Source organism: Staurois parvus, unplaced genomic scaffold (genome assembly GCF_062004578.1).
Source record: "Staurois parvus isolate SC_StPar_1 unplaced genomic scaffold, SC_StPar_1.0 ptg000449l, whole genome shotgun sequence".
NCBI classification, from domain to species: Eukaryota; Metazoa; Chordata; class Amphibia; order Anura; family Ranidae; genus Staurois; species Staurois parvus.
The window spans coordinates 1,944,893-1,964,814 of NW_028318245.1; the positions used below are offsets into that span (position 1 = coordinate 1,944,893).

Genomic DNA, 19,922 nt, shown 5'->3' on the forward strand with positions numbered 1-19,922 from the left:
CACCCTTACATTAGGGTTCCCTTCAGAGCACCCCTTACATCAAACTCTGCTTCAGAAGTCCACCCTTACATCAGGGCCCCCATCATAGTCCACCCTTACATTAGGGTTCCCTTCAGAGCACCCCTTACATCAAACTGCTTCAAAAGTCCACCCTTGCATCAGGTCCCCATGATAGTCCACCCTTACATTAGGGTCCCCTTGAGAGCACCCCTTACATCAGAGTCTGCTTCAGAAGTCCACCCTTACATCAGGGTCCCCTGATACCCCAGGGACATCAGACGTCCACCCTTACATCCCAGCTCAAATCCTCTTTCTCCCCAAATTCCCCAAGCTCAACAACGCACCCCCAAATCACCCCCTCCTAGCACAAATCTACCCCTCAAATTTGTCCTCCGAGCACAAACATCCCCCCGACACACGCACACACTCAAAATCCCCCCTACCAGCACAAATTCCCCCCCCAGGAAAAGAAATTTCCCTCTTAGCACGATTCCCCTCTACCACATCACCTCTTCTAGTGCAAATCCCCCCCCAGCACAAATTTCTCCAGATCTTCACTCTAAGCACCACCCACCCCTCCTAAAAAAATTCTTACCTTCTGTTGCCGCTCCAAATTCCCCCTCCCAACACAAATTCCCCCCCCCCCAATTTCTTGGTGCACCCTACCTCCACATGATTCCACAGTGCCCAGGGCGACCATCCCTAGTGCCCACCCCTTGTCCCAGCCCCTTATGCCTCTGACCCTAGCTGCGGGCAGGATAAAATCTTGCAGCTGGCCAGATGTGGCCTGTTGTTTGGAGACCCCTAGACTAGTTAGTTCCTGTACTGGGGTCTTTAAATGAAAGATTCTTTTGGGTTACAACTTAGACCAGCATTTTTCAGCCAGGGTACTGTGGAGCCCTAGGGAGAATCCAGCAGTTGCTAGGGGCTTGTTGAACATCTTCTATCTCTCAGATGAGTAACCACTGGCAGCAGTGATCTTGTTGGCTATTTGTAAGGAGGAAGTGGGGATTCTTCCTAATGCCCCCACCAATGTAAGTAGCAATCTCCTCAGTGGCCATCACACTAATATACCATGCACATTAGAGGCGGTATTTATTAACAGGAGTTCCCTGAGCCCAGAAACCTAATGTAAGGGTTCCTCCATGTTAAAAAGGCTGCTTTAGACTGAAGTAATAGAAAGGAGTTAGTGTCTGTGAACAACAATAACAGATCACAGGAGTTACAGTTCAGGGTTGAGGATTTAAGGTGTCCTCCTCCAAACCCTCTTGTTCTAAATACTTCCTTCTTAGTAGCCACCAATGTGCAACAGGGAGGTCTAAGCTCTTGCGAAGGAAGAGGTCTCCACTGGTGGCTTGGATCTGCTTGCAGGTACAGATCACAGGAGTTACAGTTAAGAGTTGAGGCTTTAAGGTGGCCTCCTCCAAACCCTCTCGTTCTAAATACTTTGTTCACTATAGCCACCAATGTGCAACAGGGGAGGTCTAAGCTCTTGTGAAGGAAGAGGTCTCCACTGGTGGCTCGGATCTGCTTGCAGATACAGATCACAGGAGTTACGGTTAAGGGTTGAGGATTTAAGGTGGCCTCCTCCAAACCCTCTCGTTCTAAATAATTCCTTCAGAATAGCTGCCAATGTGCAACAGGGGAGGTCTAAGCTCTTGCGAAGGAAGAGGTCTCCACTGGTGGCTTGGATCTGCTTGCAGATACAGATCACAGAAGTTACAGTTAAGGGTTGAGGATTTAAGGTGTCCTCCTCCAAACCCTCTCGTTCTAAATAATTCCTTCAGAATAGCTGCCAATGTGCAACAGGGGAGGTCTAAGCTCTTGCGAAGGAAGAGGTCTCCACTGGTGGCTTGGATCTGCTTGCAGATACAGATCATAGGAGTTACAGTTAAGGGTTGAGGATGTAAGGTGGCCTCCTCCAAACCCTCTCGTTCTAAATACTTTGTTCACTACAGCCGCCAATGTGCAACAGGGGAGGTCTAAGCTCTTGTGAAGGAAAAGGTCTCCACTGGTGGCTCGGATCTGCTTGCAGATACAGATCACAGAAGTTACGGTTAAGTGTTTTAAGGTGGCCTCCTCCAAACCCTCTCATTCTAAATAATTCCTTCAGAATAGCCGCCAATGTGAAATAGGGGAGGTCTAAGCTCTTGCGAAGGAAGAGGTCTCCACTGGTGGCTTGGATCTGCTTGGAAATTCAGAGGAAGAGAAAAAACATGCTATTAGAAGTGATCAGTTGTCAGTTACTGAAGCTTCTGTTATATTACCTGATGGGCCCAAGATCTTCAAGCAAAAATCATAAACGCAAGATCTCCATGATAAACCCCGTACATATGCACACCCTGTCATCTCCCAGATTGGGTATCTGTTGATAAAATGGCTGCTCAATTCGTCTTCCTTAGTTACCTCTCTTCCTTCAGCCTGCTGATAGGAAGATGATGAAGTCACAGCCCGTTGAGGTCATCCCTGTGCGGTCTCCTCTTGTGTTCATGTGTACTGTGTTAGAGTGACAGCAGTGTGCAACGCAACATAGCCGTGATTGGCTCAAACCTTGGCCCTTTCCTCTCTAAGCCTGAGCAGCTGGTAGCGGAGCAGAGGAATTCACAAAGAGGATGCCAGGACAGATTTAGCGATTTATAGGAGATGCATTTCAAAATCGAGGTACATAATAAAAGAGTCCTACCCCAGTTTTGCCAATGGGGGAACAAACAAGGGCGCACGGAACACAGGGAACTTGTTTCCGGTTCCCCGGGGAAAAAAACACCAGTAGGGCACGGTACCTGCAAACTAAGCCTGCCTTCTTAACCACCCACTGCACCTGCAACCCCCCTATTTTCCACCAATCACCGGCACCTCTCTTCTCCCACCACCTACACCTCCCCTTCTGTCATGACACCTGAAGCCCCCTTCTCTTGCTGCCTACTGTGCCTACAACCCCTTTTCTCACCACCCTCTGTATCTGCATGCCTCCATTCTCTTACAACCCACCATACCTTCTCTCCCATCTCTCAACACCCACCACACCTAAATCCCCTTCACTCATTGCCTACTACACTTGCAACCCCTCTTTGACCGCCATTGCACTTGCACCCCCATTTTCTCCCCACCCACTGCATCTGTACCCCCCCCTTCTCTTACGACCCACCACAGTTGCACTTCCACCTCTCCCCACCCACTGTACCGGCACCCCCTCTTCTCTCGCCGCATCTGCACCATCTATTTTCTCAACACCCACCAAACCTGCACCCCCCTTCTCTCACCACCATTGCATTTGCACCCTTCTTTTCTCAACACCCACCACACCTGACGCCCACTTCTCTCACCACCACTGCACCTGCACCCCTTATTTTCTCATCACTCACCACACCTGAAGCCTACTGCATCTGTAACCCTCTCTGACCACCACTGCACCTGCACCCCCCTTTTCTCACCAACCGCATTGTACCCCCTTCTCTTATGACCCACCACATCTGCACCCCCCTTCTCTCACCACCTTCCTACTCTATTTACACCTTATCTTCTCTCACCACACCCAAAGGCCTCTTCTCTCACCACCACTGCACCTGCACCCCTTCTTTTCTCAACACCCACCACACCTGATGCCCACTTCTCTCGCCACCACTGCACCCCTTATTTTCTCATCACTCACCACACCTGAAGCCTACTGCATCTGTAACCCCTCTCTGACCACCACTTCACCCCCCTTTTCTCACCAACTGCATTGCACCCCCTTCTCTTATGACCCACCACACCTGCACCCCCCTTTTCTCACCACCGTCCCACTCTACATACACCTTGTTTTCTCTCACCACACCCAAAGCCCCCTTCTCTCACCACCATTGCATTTGCACCCCTTCTTTTCTCAACACCCACCACACCTGATGCCCACTTCTCTCACCACCATTGCAACTGCACCCTTCTTTTCTCATAACTCACCACACCTGAAGCCCACTTCTCTGCCTATTGCATCTGTAACCCCTCTCTGACCACCACTGCACTTGCACCCCCCTTTTCTCACCAACCGCATTACACCCCCTTCTCTTCCACACCTGCACCCAAATCTCTCAGCACCCAAAGCCCTTGAACCCCCCTTCTTTCAATATACCTGCACTCCACCTTCTCTCACCACCCACCACAGCTGCGCCAACTATTTTTTGAACACTCACCACACCTTCAACCCCCTACTCTCTCCACCGACCACACATGCCCAACCCCAACAACCACTACCCCTGCATCCCCATCTCTCAACGCCTACAATCCCCTTCTCTGGCCATTACGCCTGCACCCCCCTTCTTTTATCAGCCACTGCACCTCCCTTCTCTCACCACCCACCGCATCTGCACTCCTCTTTTTTACCAATTCTTTCTCCGACCACCCACCACACCTGCAACCCTTCTTCTCGCATCACACCTGCACCCCCCTTCTCTCAACACCTACAGCCCCTCTCACCACTAAACCTGCACCTTCTTATACCAGGCACTGTACCTCCCTTCTCTCACCACCCATCACACCTGCACCCCTCTTTTTTTTTACCAATCCCTCCTCTGACCACCAACCATACCTGCACCCCTCTTTTACCAATCCCTTCTCTGACCACCCACAACACCTGCACCCCTCTTCTTTTACCAATCCCTTCTCTCACCACCCACCGTACCTGCACCCCTCTTCTCTCACCACCCACCACATCTGCACCTCTCTTTTTTTTTTACCAATCCCTTCTCTGACCACCAACCAAACCTGCACCCCTCTTTTACCAATCCCTTCTCTGTCCACACCTGCACCCCTATTCTTTTATAAATCTCTTCTCTCACCACCCACCGTACCTGCACCCCTCTTCTTTTACCAATCCCTTCTCTGAAAACCCACCACACCTGCTCTCCTCTTTTTTTACCAATCCCTTCTCTGACCACCCACCACATCTGCACCCCTCTTTTACCAATCCCTTCTCTGACCACCCACCACATCTGCACCCCTCTTCTTTTACCAATCCCTTCTCTCACCACCCACCACATCTGCACCCCTCTTCTTTTACCAATCCCTTCTCTCACCACCCACCACACCTGCACCCCTCTTCTTTTACCAATCCCTTCTCTGACCACCCACCACACCTGCACTTCTCTTCTTTTACCAATCCCTTCTCTGACCACCCACCACACCTGCACCCCTCTTCTTTTACCAATCTCTTCTCTGACCACCAACCACACCTGCACCCCTCTTCTTTTACCAGTCCCTTCTCTGACCACTCAATGCACCTGCACTGAACCTCTCCCAGTGCACCCAATCCCCTATTTACATAGGTTAAAAAAAAACATTTAACTCGAAAACCTGCATATACAACGAAACCTGTCAAGCATGCTCCCATTTGCTCAAATGGAGGGGAAGGGATGCTTCCAATCCCCTAAAGCACAGGTGTCAAACCCATACATCTCATTCGTAAGGTCCTTGGTCCGGGTGCATGACAGGTCCTTTTTCCTACTCTCCTGTCCTGGGCAGTGGGGCAGGTTCTGAATCAGTACACCGAATGCTGGAGCACTGCTCCCTGCAGGATCCTCCTAGAGTTAAGGGGGGAGGGAGGGCTTGATTAGGTGCCCCTAGTTCAGGGGTGTCAAACTGGCGGCCCTCCAGCTGTTGTGAAACTACAAGTCCCATCGTGCCTCTGCCTTTGAGATTCATGCTTCTAACTGTCAATCTTACAATGCCTCATGGGACTTGTAGTTTGGCAACAGCTGCCAGTTTGACACTCGTGCCCTAATTTGATAGGTCTTTGACACCCGTGCCCTAGTTGATAGGTCTTTGACACTCGTGCCCTAGTTGATAGATCTTTGATACCCGTGCCCTAGGTGATAGGTCTTTGACACCCGTGCCCTTGATAGATCTTTGACACCCGTGCCTTAGTTGATAGGTCTTTGACATCCGTGCCCTAGTTGATAGATCTTTGACACCCGCGCCCTAGTTGATAGGTCTTTGACACCCGTGCCCTAGTTGATAGGTCTTTGACACTCGTGCCCTAGTTGATAGGTCTTTGACACCATTGCCCTAGTTGATAGATCTTTGACACCCGTGCCCTAGTTGATAGATCTTTGACACCATTGCCCTAGTTGATAGATCTTTGACACCCGTGCCCTAGTTGATAGATCTTTGACACCCGTGCCCTAGTTTGATAGGTCTTTGACACCCGTGCCCTAGTTTGATAGGTCTTTGACACCCGTGCCCTAGTTGATAGGTCTTTGACACTCGTGCCCTAGTTGATAGATCTTTGACACCCGTGCCCTAGGTGATAGGTCTTTGACACCCGTGCCCTAGGTGATAGATCTTTGACACCTGTGCCCTAGTTTGATAGATATTTGACACCCGTGCCCTTGATAGGTCTTGGACACCCCTGCCCTAGTTGATAGGTCTTTGACACCCGTGCCCTAGGTGATAGTCTTTGACACCCCTGCCCTAGTTGATAGGTCTTTGACAACCCTGCCCTAGTTGATAGATCTTTGACACCCGTGCCCTAGTTGATAGGTCTTTGACACTCGTGCCCTAGTTGATAGATCTTTGACACCCGTGCCCTAGGTGATAGGTCTTTGACACCTGTGCCCTAGTTGATAGGTCTTTGACACCCGTGCCCTAGTTTGATAGATATTTGACACCCGTGCCCTTGATAGGTCTTTGACACCCGTGCCCTAGTTTGATAGGTCTTTGACACCCGTGCCCTAGTTGATAGGTCTTTGACACCCGTGCCCTAGTTGATAGGTCTTTGACACCCGTGCCCTAGGTGATAGGTCTTTGACACCCCTGCCCTAGTTGATAGGTCTTTGACACCCGTGCCCTAGGTGATAGGTCTTTGACACCCCTGCCCTAGGGTTCAAATCCCAACCATGTCACCACCTGCCTGGAGTTTGCACTTTCTCCCTGTGCCTGCGGGGGTTTTCTCCGGGTACTCCGGTTTACTCCTACATTCCGACATGCTGGGAGGTGAATTGGCTCCTGTCTATATTGGCCCTAGTATGTGTATGTATGAATGTGAGTTAGGGAGCTTAGATTGTATGCTCCTCGAGGGCCGGGACTGATGTGAATGTACAATATACACTCACTGGCCACTTTATTAGGTCCACCTTGCTAGTCCTGGGTTGGACCCCCTTTTGCCTTTTGTCTTGGTGGCATAGATTCACCAAGGTGTTGGAAACATTCCTCAGAGATGTTGGTCCATATTGACATGATAGCATCACGCAGTTGCTGCAGATCTGTTGGCTGCACATCCATGAACTGTGGCTACAAGGCAAGATGGATCCACCACACCATGACACCACCACTACCAGCCTGAACCATTCATACAAGGCAAGATGGATCCACCACACCATGACTCCACCACCAGCCTGAACCATTGATAAAATTCAGGATGGAATTTTTTTTATTTAAATGTATTATGAGCATACATATCCATCCTTAACTCATATATAAAAGTACAAAATTATAATAAATAAATACAAAACTAAACGAAGAAACTGAAAAAGTCCCAACAACCCCTGTGGGAGAAATAATAAACAAAGAAAATAAACTCAGCCTGATGGCCATAAACTCAAAGTCCAGCTCCTGGAAGAGAAACCAAACAAATATATACATATATGTACCTCGGCCTATATGGCCAGAGTCCAAGTCCTGAAAAGGAACCTCAAAATAATGTCCTCTAGGGCCCAACATAAAAGTCCATAACCTGGGGGGGGGGGAAAAAAAAAAAGAAAAAAAAAACCAAACTATATACAATATATATACAAGGCTTCTATGGCCGAGACCAAAAAAAATTATAGAAAAGCCTTTATGGCTCAAAACATGAAACAGAACCATATGCAATTTCCATATATATCCACTGCTTACGGCCTATATGGCCTAACTATACACAGACCAAATATAACCTCACTATTATGTACACCACGGGGGAGGGCTAAGGAACCCGCAGATCTTCCATATCTGACCCCTACAACCTACCATGCAAAAGGCTACCAAAAAGACCAAAACGCAAAAGCTAGGGAGTGCAAGAGGCAGAAAACAGGGACAGTTCCCATCACCCGAGATCAACAGACCGCAGCAACAGGCTTGATGTTCCTCCACGCCTCCATCCAAGCCCTACGCCGCAGCCTGTCTTTCTCAAGACCCCGAATTTTCCCAACCTCACCAAGGATGTCACTCACCACCACCTGAACAGGGAGGACCTTCTGCCGAATGGAGACATGACACCGTGCCATCCAAGTGTAGTAACGGACAACTAAGCTGACTAGAAACAAGGTGTCCAAATCAAAACCCATGCGACGCTTGAATGCTCCGTACACCCACTCCGCATACGACATGCGATGGAGGAAAGGAACACCCAGAGCCCCTCCAACCTGTTTATACACCTCTACATTAAAGGGGCACTGACACAAGAAGTGGTCCATAGTCTCCACTTCACCCACACACTCCGACCTCAGACAACCACAGTCATCTGGAGGACGGTACTTCAGGTTACCCCTCACGTAGAGACTGCCGTGGAAGGCGAGCCAGGCCTGGTCCCGCAACTTCAGGGGGATCTGCTCCAGATTTATTAAGCGCAAACCCTCCCTCAAAACATGGCCCGGGCAATCTCTCAAGGCCAGCGGTGCATGGAAAGCAGACGCCACAATCCACTCACCCAGGAGCCTCCTGGGGAGGGTCCAGACCTCCTCCGCAGTCACATGCCACCGTCGGAGTAACTTCAGGCACAGGGCCACGTAAGCCGGGAGCTTACCATGCTTGACCCGCAGGCTTCTCACTGGCCCACCACTGTGCAGAAAAGGTCCAAACCAGATCCGGAACAGCCCTACCCATGCAGGCGGTCTCTCTGCCAGCATACTACCAAAGTTATGTTTCAAGAACATCAGAGAGAAAAAGACCTCCGGGTTGACCATACCTAGGCCACCCTCCCGCCTGGATGAGTAAGTCACATCCCTCTTGACGAGGTTCAGCCTGTTCCCCCATAACAACTGGAAGAAACAGCTGTAGATCCTCGTATAGAGCGATTCTGGCAAGAGGCAAACAAAGCTGACAAAAAGACGGGGAGCATGAAAGTCTTGATCAAGTCAACCCTTTCCCTCAAGGAGAGCCACCACCCCTTCCAGCATCTCACCTTGACCTCGGCATCTGACAGTTTGGTCTCCCAATTTTGCTTGCTGTAATCAGCAGGGCCAAAATTGATGCCCAACACTTTGATGTTTGGCTGAGGCACCAGGAAGGTGTCCGGGAGTGAGAAGCTCTTACCCTCCCTACCCATCCAGAGAACTTCACATTTGTCCTGATTGACCTTGGAACCTGATGCTTCGGCATACTGATCCATTACTGAAACCACCTCCTGCACCTCCTCTGGTCCAGAAATGAAAACAGAAACGTCATCAGCATAAGCCACAACTCTCAAAGGCGGATCTACAGTGGCACCCACCGGCACCCCGCTCACTGCCCCACCATCTAACCTCCTGACGAAGGGGTCGATGGCAAAGGCATAGAGCAAGGGACTCAGCGGGCACCCTGGCGCACCCCAGATCCAACCTCAAAGGGCTGCCCAACCATTCACCAACATGAAGCTCTCAGCCCCTTGATATAATATCTTCAGCCAGCCGATGAACCTCCCCTCCAAACCATACCGGTCCAGGAGATGCCAGAGGTACTCATGATTAACCCGATCAAAGGCCTTTGCCTGATCCACCGCCAGCAAGTACTTTCCCCATCCTTCAGCCTTACACCGTTCCAAAGCCTCCCGGACAGCTAACACCGCTGTAAAGATACTCCTGCCCTGAACCGAGCAATGCTGCTGACGAGAAAGCAAACTGTCTGCCACTGACGACAAGCGCCAGAACAAGATCTTCACCAGAACCTTTCTATCGACATTGAGGAGGCTGATGGGGTGCCAGTTCTCAATAGCCGAAGGATCCTTACCCTTTGACAGGAGGATAACTGCAGACTGTCTCATGGAAGGAGGGAGAGATCCCTCATCCAGACAGCTGTTAAACACTTTCGCGAGACGAGGTGCCAGGCAGGACTTAAAAGCCTTAAAGAATTCGACTGTCAGACCCTCTGGCCCAGGAGTCTTTTTAATGGCCAGACTATCAATCGTTCTGGACACCTCTTCCGCAGTAATCTCCCCAGTCAAACTCGCCAGAGGGACATCACTGTCCAGACCAGGCGTGGATTCCAAAAAGCTCAACATTCTCTTCCGGTCAAGGTGCTTCTCACCCAGTAAGCCCACATAAAAGGACCTGGAGACCTCCAGGAACCCTGACCTGGATTTCGCCAGGCACCCCATACTATCCCTCAGAGCAGAGATCGTCTTAACTGCTGCACTCTGTTTGCAATTCTGGAAAGGCTCAGGCGAGTGGTATTTCCCATAATCCCTCTCCAGAACCAAAGAGGCATGCTGATCATACTGGAATTGCCTGAGGAGAAGCTTCACATCCGAGATTGCCCCCGAATCTCCACAGCTAGAAGCAAGGCGGTTGAGCCGCCTCCGCAACCGCTGGTAGGCGTTATACCATTTAAACTGCAGTCTCTTACCAATGGCCTTGAAAAACCTGCTGATCCGCACCTTGGTAAGCTCTCACCACTCCGACTTACTACCGCAGAAATCCAGCACCGTCTCCTGTGCCTGAAAGAACCCCTCGAAAGATTGTCTCACCTCCTCGTCCTCCAGCAGAGACAAATTCATCCTCCAGATGCCCTTTCCTCTCAGCGGCGTGTCTGAAATATTCAAGGTGACAGACAGCATAAGGTGATCGGAAAACTCCACCGCCCGACACTCAGGTGCCGAGAAGGCAGAGTTCTCCTTCAAAAAAACCTGTCTATCCTACTCTGGCTATTACCTCTCCTATAGGTGAAGCCCGTGCCGTCTGGGACACTTTGAATCCAAGCGTCAACCAGACCTGCCTCCCTGACTATAGCATTTAGAAAAACTCTATCATATCCCAGCCTGTCAGTGAAGCCTCTCCTGTCCTTGGGCCTAGTAATGGTGTTAAAATCACCTCCAAAGACTACCAGCCGGGATGTAAAGAGGTAAGGTTTAATCCTCGCAAAGACGGAGCTCTTGCCCCCTTACGAGAACATCCAGAATCAGACATCTTCCGATCTCTACCTCAATTATCTGCCGACACGTTACCAACAACATTAATGGTTGCCACCTTTATCGGAGCGGGAACTGCCATTAAGATAATTGAACTGCCATTAAGATAATTGAGAGGGACGTTTCTTAACCCTCCTCCTGACTTTTTTAGCAGAATCCCTTACACGCTTCAGGGGCCCTCTCGCCTCCTCATCCTCCATCGGAGAAGTGGGATCAAACTCACCTTCCTCCCCCTGATAAAGCCCCAAACCGGTTTTCCAGGGCCACCTCCCTCACCTCCAGAGAGGAGACTAACCCGCAGAGGATAGTACAGGCCTATTATGCCTACCCCCAGACACCTGGGACCACCCCTCCTCCTCCTGAGCCCCTACCGGGACAGAACCCTGGGACTCCTGAGGTCCCTTACCAGGTTACTCCCTCCGCAAAGGCAAGAGTACAGGGGGAGTAGCCACAACTACGCTAGACCTGGCCTCCACCAACCCACCCCCCCCCCCACCCCCCAGCAGCCTCCCTCAGCTGTTTCTTGTTCCTAGGGGGAGAGACAGGCATGCCAGAAGGGGCGACAGAGGACACAACCGGGGCAGGTGGGGCAGAGACCAAAGAAGCCTCAGCAGCCTCCACCTCCCCCGTCAGGGTAGCTGCCAAAGCTGAAGCAGCCCTCACTAACTCCTCCCCCGCCTCCATGCGGGAAAACTCAGCTGCCAATTCTCCCGCAGGGAGGTTATGGAGGGCTTCTGGGCACCTGTTGTACGAGTGCCCCTCTGTACCACAGAGGTTGCTCTTGATGGTACTGCAATCTCTTGCCAAGTGCCCTATCTCCTGGCAGAGAGAGCAACGTACGACCGGGCAGGTGGCAGCAAAATGCCCCTTAGTCCCGCACCGGTGACAGACCCTCGGCTGGCAAGGATAGAAGATAATCAACCGATCCTTCCCCAAGAACGCAGAGGAGGGGACATGCTGGATAACATTCCCGACCACACGGAGGCGAACGGAAGCCGTCCACCCACCGGTCCAAATACCCCGGTCATCAAGGACCTTTCCCAAGGGCCCCAACACATCTCCATACCTGCTCAACCAGACCTGGATATCCGCAGCAAGGATGGATTCATTCCGCACCAGGATTGTAACCTTCTTAACAAGGGAGTGGCGGGACAAAAGCCAGGGGGTCAAACCCACCCACCTGGGGCTGGACACAAAAGTGGCCTCATACCGCTGCCAAAATAAATCGAGTTGATCCGGCCGCATGAAAGAAACATCATATTTTCCGGTCCCAACCGGGGCGATAAAGGCAAAAATTTCACTTGCCCGGAACCCCATCTCCAGGACTTCCCTCCTACTAAGGGGGGGACCCTCCCCTGTCCACTCAATTTGGACTACATTACGCCTGGCTGCTAAAGTGGGTAGGTTGCCTGCCCTTGCCCTGGCTGACCACATGGGCACTGGACCACCCCTAACTGCCGCGGAGTAGCTCAACGTGGGCTTAGGGACACTTATACCAGGGGAGCCTGCTTCAGGAGGAACCACTGCACTGGCAGCCAAGACAGGGGCACAGGCTGTGAATCAACGGGATCCCGGGAAGCTAGAAGGTGGGCATCAATCACCCGGGAAGGGGAGCCCACCTGAACTTGACCCACAGGAGCCTGTACTAGGGGCTCAGAAGACAAATCCCCCTGAGGAGTAGTATGAGGCTGTACACACGCAGCCATCACAACCCCCGAGGGTGCGGGGCCCGGCGGGACTACTGGGGAGAGGAGACCCCTAGTCAGGACCGTGGGGCAGACCTGCGCTCCTGACACTTCAACAGACATTTGTCACCCCCATGCCCGAGAATACCTCACCAGTCCCGGTAGCAGAGTCCTGTCCATTGTGTCCTGAGGGAAGTTCCCCAGCCTTAGCCAGCACCTCCTGCGGAATGTGATCCAGCAGCACGAATGCGGCACGCTCCCTGGCCACCGGCTTGGCGGGTTTGCGCGGGATGACTTCCGGCGTCCACTTCCTCCTCTTCGGACGAAAACCGGAAGTCTGCGTGACGCAGTTCCGGTCCTTCCTCCACTGTAAACTGGAGCTCACCTGCCAGCTCCGCCTCCTCCATCCGTGTCCCCCAATCCGTGGGACACTGCCCAAGGGGGAGGGACTCTGATGATTCCGCAACTGCACGCTTCTCCGTATCAGGCCTAACCTCTTCCTCCACCGACACAGCGGGCTCAGCCAGCCCGTCTCCTCTCACTATCCTCTGGCAACTCTACTGTAAGATCCTCCACAGATGAGGCCTCCTCCACCGGGCCCCGCACAGCCGCTACCCTGCGGCTCCTCGCAGCCTTGAACTTGGCCTCATTAAGCTACTGCTCTCTAAGGGCCCCACTCTTGCGCTGCAGCGCCAAAACGTATCACTCTTGCTGGGACACTTGGAGCTCCAAGGCCTCCAGGCCTGGCTTCATCCCCTGCCTCTTAGAGGACAACACGCATAAATAAGAGGTCCGCAGCTTCTTTAAATCAAGGGACAGCTTCTTAAGCTTTGCTCCCTCCTGCTCCACTAGCCTGATCCGAGCCGCCACACGCTCCCTGTATTGGGAGTAGGTCTCCCCCATATTTGGGGCTGTTCCCAGGTCCTCCACTGCTGGGATTCGGAGGCCGGTACTAGGTCCCTCCGGGGTACTAACCTTGCTAGACCCAGGCTCAGGTCCCTCCTTCCTGCCTGGGCCAGGCAGGGCACTTGGGATCCCAGACTTTGGGGCCTTCTTCTCTCCACTAGGCCCACGGCCTTCCATCCTGTCCGAGCCGGATAAATCACCTGAGGTCCCAGGCTTTGGGGCCTTCAGGCCAGTAGGACCAGACCCAGGGACCGACATCCCACCTGGGCTGGGTTGGGGCAGGCAAGCCCCAGGCTTTTCAGGCCCTCCTGGAGCTCAGCAGAGCAGCTACACACACAGCCACTCCCCACAGAGTCAGGAAATGACTCACCTGCTGTGTGGGCTGCAGTACCAGTGCTGGCCAGCGGGTCACAAGGCAGGATGGATCCCCCACACCATGACACCACCATCACCAGCCTGAACCATTGATACAAGGCAGGATGGATCCACCACCAGCACCACTGATACAAGGCAGGATGGATCCACCACACCATGACACCACCACCACCAGCCTGAACCGTTGATACAAGGCAGGATGGATCCACCACACCATGACAGCACCACCAGCCTGAACCGTTGATACAAGGCAAGATGGTTCCATGCTTTCATGTTGCCTACCCCAAATTCTGACCCTACCATCTGAATGTCGCAGCTAAAATCCAGACTCATCAGACCAGGCAACGTTTTTACAGTCTTCTATTGTCCAGTTTTGGTGAGCCTGTGCAAATTGTAGCCTCTGTTTCCCGTTCTTAGCTGACAGGAGTGGCACTCAGTGTGGTCTTAGCTGACAGGAGTGGCACCTGGTGTGGTCTTAGCTGACAGGAGTGGCACCCGGTGTGGTCTTAGCTGACAGGAGTGGCACCCGGTGTGGTCTTAGCTGACAGGAGTGGCACCCGGTGTGGTCTTCTGCTGCTGTAGCCCATCTGATTCAGGGTTCGACGTGTTGTGCGTTCAGAGATGGTATTCTGCATACCTTGGGTGTAACGAGTGGTTATTGGAGTTACTGTTGCCTATCATCTCCAACCAGTCTGCCCATTCTCCTCTGACCTCAACAAGGCATTTTCCTCCACACAACTGCCACTCACTGGAGATTTTCTCTTTTTCGGACCATTCTATGGAAACCCTAGAGGTGGTTCTGCGTGAAAATCTCAGTAGATCAACAGTTTTTGAGCCCACCCGGCACCAAAAACCATGCCACATTTAAAGTCACTTAAATCCCCTTACTTCCCCATTCTGATTCTCAGTTTGAACTCCAGCAAGTTGTCTTTACCACGTCTAGATGCCTAAATGCATCGAGCTGCTGCCATGTGATTAGCTGATTAGCAATTTGTGATACCAAGCAATTGAACAGGTGGACCTCAAAGTGGCTGGTGAGCATCTATGTAAAGTGCTGCGTACCTTGACAATGCTGTATAAGTATCTGTAATAAGTAAATATCCTGTACACACCTGGGCAGAGCGTGGCGACTTTTGTTTGTAGAAACTTCGAATAGCTGATAAACACACAAAATTCCAAAATTCTTACTCCAAATACATTTTTGCTTAAATAAAGTAAAAAAAAAAAAATCGAATATAGATTTTTTTTTTAAATAAATTATACAATGTAAAACAAAGTAATACAAAAGACAAAACAATGAAAAAAAAACAGCCAATAGCAACCATGCAAAAGACAGATTAATTACATTTTGATTGGATGATACTTGATTTTTTTTTTTTAATGATAGCATTTGCATCCGTTAGGCTGGATAGAGACGAACATTTTTCAGGAAATAATATCAATACATCGTCTTATTCGTCAGAACTGTAAAATATGTAAAGCAGCCAGTGAAACATTGGCTTACAATGGACAGTCGACCCTTAAGGAAGAAAAATATATTTGAAATAATTTAAAAAATATTCTTCCCAAATAGATTGACATATATTTGAAAGACTACAATTTTGGCCATATTCAATATATTTCAAAATATATTTCAATAAATATATATACTGTATGTTGAAATGCATTTTTATTACAAAATGTATGAAAAATATTTAAAAAAAATAAAAAAATTTCAAATATACTGTATGTCTTTAAAAATACAATTCTACTATTGTGGAACCCAGTTACAAATATATGTAAAATGACATGTTAAAATGACTTTTTTATGTTAAAGAAAATCCGAAGAAATATATATATATAAATAAAGACACTCATACATACATACACACACATTTTATTTATATATATATATATATATATATATATATATATATATATATACACATACATAATACATACATACATATACACACACACTGCGTATATGAAAAATGTATTTTTTAAATATATTCTTCAGTTTTTATTTAATATTTTTCATATATTTAGTAATATATAAAAAACGCGTTTCAACTTGCAGTGTGTATAATATATTATACACACTGCATGTTGAAATGCGTTTTTTATATATTACTAAATATATGAACAATATAAAAAAAATCTGAAGAATATATTTAAAAAAATATATTTTTCATATATACGCAGTGTGTATATATATATATATATATATATATATACAGTCATGGCCGAAATTGTTGGCACCCTTGATATTTCTCCAGGAAATCATGTATTTCTCACGAAACGTATTGCATTAACACATGTTTTGCTATACACATGTTTATTCCCTTTGTGTGTATTGGGACAAAACAAAAAAAGGGAGGAAAGAAAGCAAATTCGACATAATGTCACACAAACCTCCAAAAATGGGCTGGACAAAAGTATTGGCACCCTTTCACAACTGCGGATAAATAAGAATGTTACAAGCATGTGATGCTCCTGTAAACTCACCTGGGGCAAGTAACAGGTGTGGGCAATATAGAAATCACACCTGAAAGCAGATAAAAAGGAGAGACGTTCACTTAACCTTTGCATTGTGTGTCTGTCTGTGCCACACTAAGCATGGACAACAGAAAGAGGAGACGAGAACTGTCTGAGGACCTGAGAACCAAAATTGTGGCAAAATATCAACAATCTCAAGGTTACAAGTCCATCTCCAGAGAACTAGATTTGCCTTTGTCCACAGTGCGCAACATTATCAAGAAGTTTGCAACCCATGGCACTGTAGCTAATCTCCCTGGTCGTGGACGGATGAGGAAAATTGATGAAAGATTGCAACGCAGAATAGTCCGGATGGTGGATAAGCAGCCCCAAACATGTTCCAAAGACATTCAAGCTGTCCTGCAGGCTCAGGGAGCATCAGTGTCAGCGCGAACTATCCGTCGACATTTAAATGAAATGAAACGCTATGGCAGGAGACCCAGGAGGACCCCACTGCTGACACAGAGACATAAAAAAGCAAGACTACAGTTTGCCAAAATGTACTTGAGTAAGCCAAAAGCCTTCTGGGAAAACGTCTTGTGGACAGATGAGACCAAGATAGAGCTTTTCGGTAAAGCACATCATTCTACTGTTTACCGAAAACGGAATGAGGCCTACAAAGAACAAAACACAGTACGTACGGTAAAATATGGTGGAGGTTCAATGATGTTTTGGGGTTGTTTTGCTGCCTCTGGCACTGGGTGCCTTGACTGTGTGCAAGGCATCATGAAATCTGAGGATTACCAAAGGATTTTGGGTCGCACTGTAGGGCCCAGTGTCAGAAAGCTGGGTTTGCGTCCAAGATCCTGGGTCTTCCAGCAGGACAATGACCCCAAACATACGTCAAAAAGCACTCAGAAATGGATGGCAAAGAAGCGCTGGAGAGTTCTGAAGTGGCCAGCAATGAGCCCAGATCTAAATCCCATTGAACACCTGTGGAGAGATCTTAAAATTGCTGTTGGGAAAAGGTGTCCTTCCAATAAGAGAGACCTGGAGCTGTTTGCAAAGGAAGAGTGGTCCAAAATTCCGGGTGAGAGGTGTCAGAAGCTTATTGATGGTTATAGGAAGCGACTGATTTCAGTTATGTTTTCCAAAGGGTGTGCAACCAAATATTAAGTTAAGGGTGCCAATACTTTTGTCCAGCCCATTTTTGGGGTTTTGTGTGACATTATGTCATATTTGCTTTTCTGCCTCTGTTTTATATTTGTTCCAATACATACAAAGGGAATAAACATGTGTATAGCAAAACATGTGTTAATGCAATACCTTTTTTGTGTGAAATACTTGATTTTCAGGAAAAATATCAAGGGTGCCAACAATTTCGGCCATGACTGTATATAGATATAGATATATATACACACACACACAGACACATATACATATATATGCACACACACACACATATACATATATATATATACACATACAAGCACTGCGTATATGAAAACTATTTTTTAAATATATTCTTCAGCTTTTTAAAAAAAATATTTTTCATATATTTAGTAATATATAAAAAACGCATTTCAACATGCAGTGTGTATAATATATACACACACACACATACACACTGCATGTTGAAACGCTTTTTTTATAAATTACTAAATATATGAAAAATATAAAAAAAAATAAATCTGAAGAATATATTTTTAAAAAATTGTTTTCATGTACGCAGTGTGTATATATATATATATATATATATATATATATATATATATATATTCTTCAGATTTTTTTTAACATATAAAAAGTCATTTTAACATACCGTATTTTCCGGCGTATAAGACGACCCCCTACTTTTCCTTTTAAAATATGGGGTTTGAGCTATACTCGCCGTATAAGACTACCCCTCTTCCAACACACACCAAATAAAAATGAAAAAACATCAGATTTGATTTCAATATGGTATGCTATTTCAGTATGGTATTCCAATGATGGGGTGCTATTCCTCCCACTGACACCAATGATGGGGCACTATTCCTCCCACTGACACCAATGATGAGGCACTACTCCTCCCACTGACACCAATGATGGGACACGATTCCTCCCACTGACACCAATGATGGTGCCCCATCATTAGTGTCAGTGTGTGAGGAATAGTGCCCCATCATTAGTCAGTGGGAGGAATAGTGCCCTATCATTAGTCAGTGGGAGGAATAGTGCCCCATCATTGGTGTCAGTGGGAAGAATCGTGCCCCATCATTGGTGTCAGTGGGAGGAATAGTGTCCCATCATTAGTGTCAGTGGGAGGAATAGTGTCCCATCATTGGTGTCAGTGGGAGGAATAGTGCCCCATCATTGGTGTCAGTGGGAAGAATCGTGCCCCATCATTGGTGTCAGTGGGAGGAATAGTGTCCCATCATTAGTGTCAGTGGGAGGAATAGTGTCCCATCATTGGTGTCAGTGGGAGGAATAGTGTCCCATCATTGGTGTCAGTGGGAGGAATAGTGCTCCATCATTAGTATCAGTGGGAGGAATAGCGCCCCATCATTGGTGTCAGTGGGAGGAATAGCGCCCCATCATTGGTGTCAGTGGGAGGAATAGCGCCCCATCATTGGTATCAGTGGCAGGAATTGCGCCCCATCATTGGTGTCAGTGGGAGGAATAGCGCCCCATCATTGGTATCAGTGGCAGGAATTGCGCCCCATCATTGGTGTCAGTGGGAGGAATTGCGCCCCATCATTGGTGTCAGTGGGAGGAATTGCGCCCCATCATTGGTATCAGTGGGGAGAATAGTGCCCCATCATTGGTGTCAGTGGGGAGAATAGTGCCCCATCATTGGTGTCAGTGGGAAGGAGGAATAGTGCCCCATCATTGGTATCAGTGGGAGGAATAGTGCCCATTCGTTGGTGTCAGTGGGAGGAATAGTGCCCCATTGTTGGTGTCAGTGGGAGGAATAGTGCCCCATCGTTGGTATCAGTGGGAGGAATAGTGCCCCATCATTGGTATCAGTGGGGAGAATAGTGCCCCATCGTTGGTATCAGTGGGAGGAATAGTGCCCCATCATTGGTATGAGTGGGGAGGAGGAATAGTGCCCCATCATTGGTGTCAGTGGGGGGAATAGTGCCCCATCATTGGTATCAGTGGGGAGAACAGTGCCTCATCGTTGGTGTCAGTGTGGAGGAGGAATAGTGCCCCATCGTTAGTGTCAGTGGGGGAGAGGAGCGGCTGCTCCTTCTTCCAGTTCGGCCACTCGATTTTCGCGGGGCCGCTCGGCTCCGCCTCCTCGCCGGTGATTGGTCGCCTGTGTGCCTTTCCAGTGCTGGCGCCCAATCACCGGTGAGGAGACGGAGCCGAGCGGCCGCGTGACCATCGAGCGGCCGAACTGAAAGAAG

The 19,922-nt window shown here is 48.9% G+C and overlaps 1 protein-coding gene across 1 annotated transcript in view; it reads left to right on the forward strand.

Moving 5' to 3' along the window:
* The window catches only part of LOC149453271 (uncharacterized), a 227,083-nt gene that overhangs the window by 51,117 nt on the left and 156,044 nt on the right, over nt 1–19,922 (forward strand). The window lies entirely within an intron of this gene.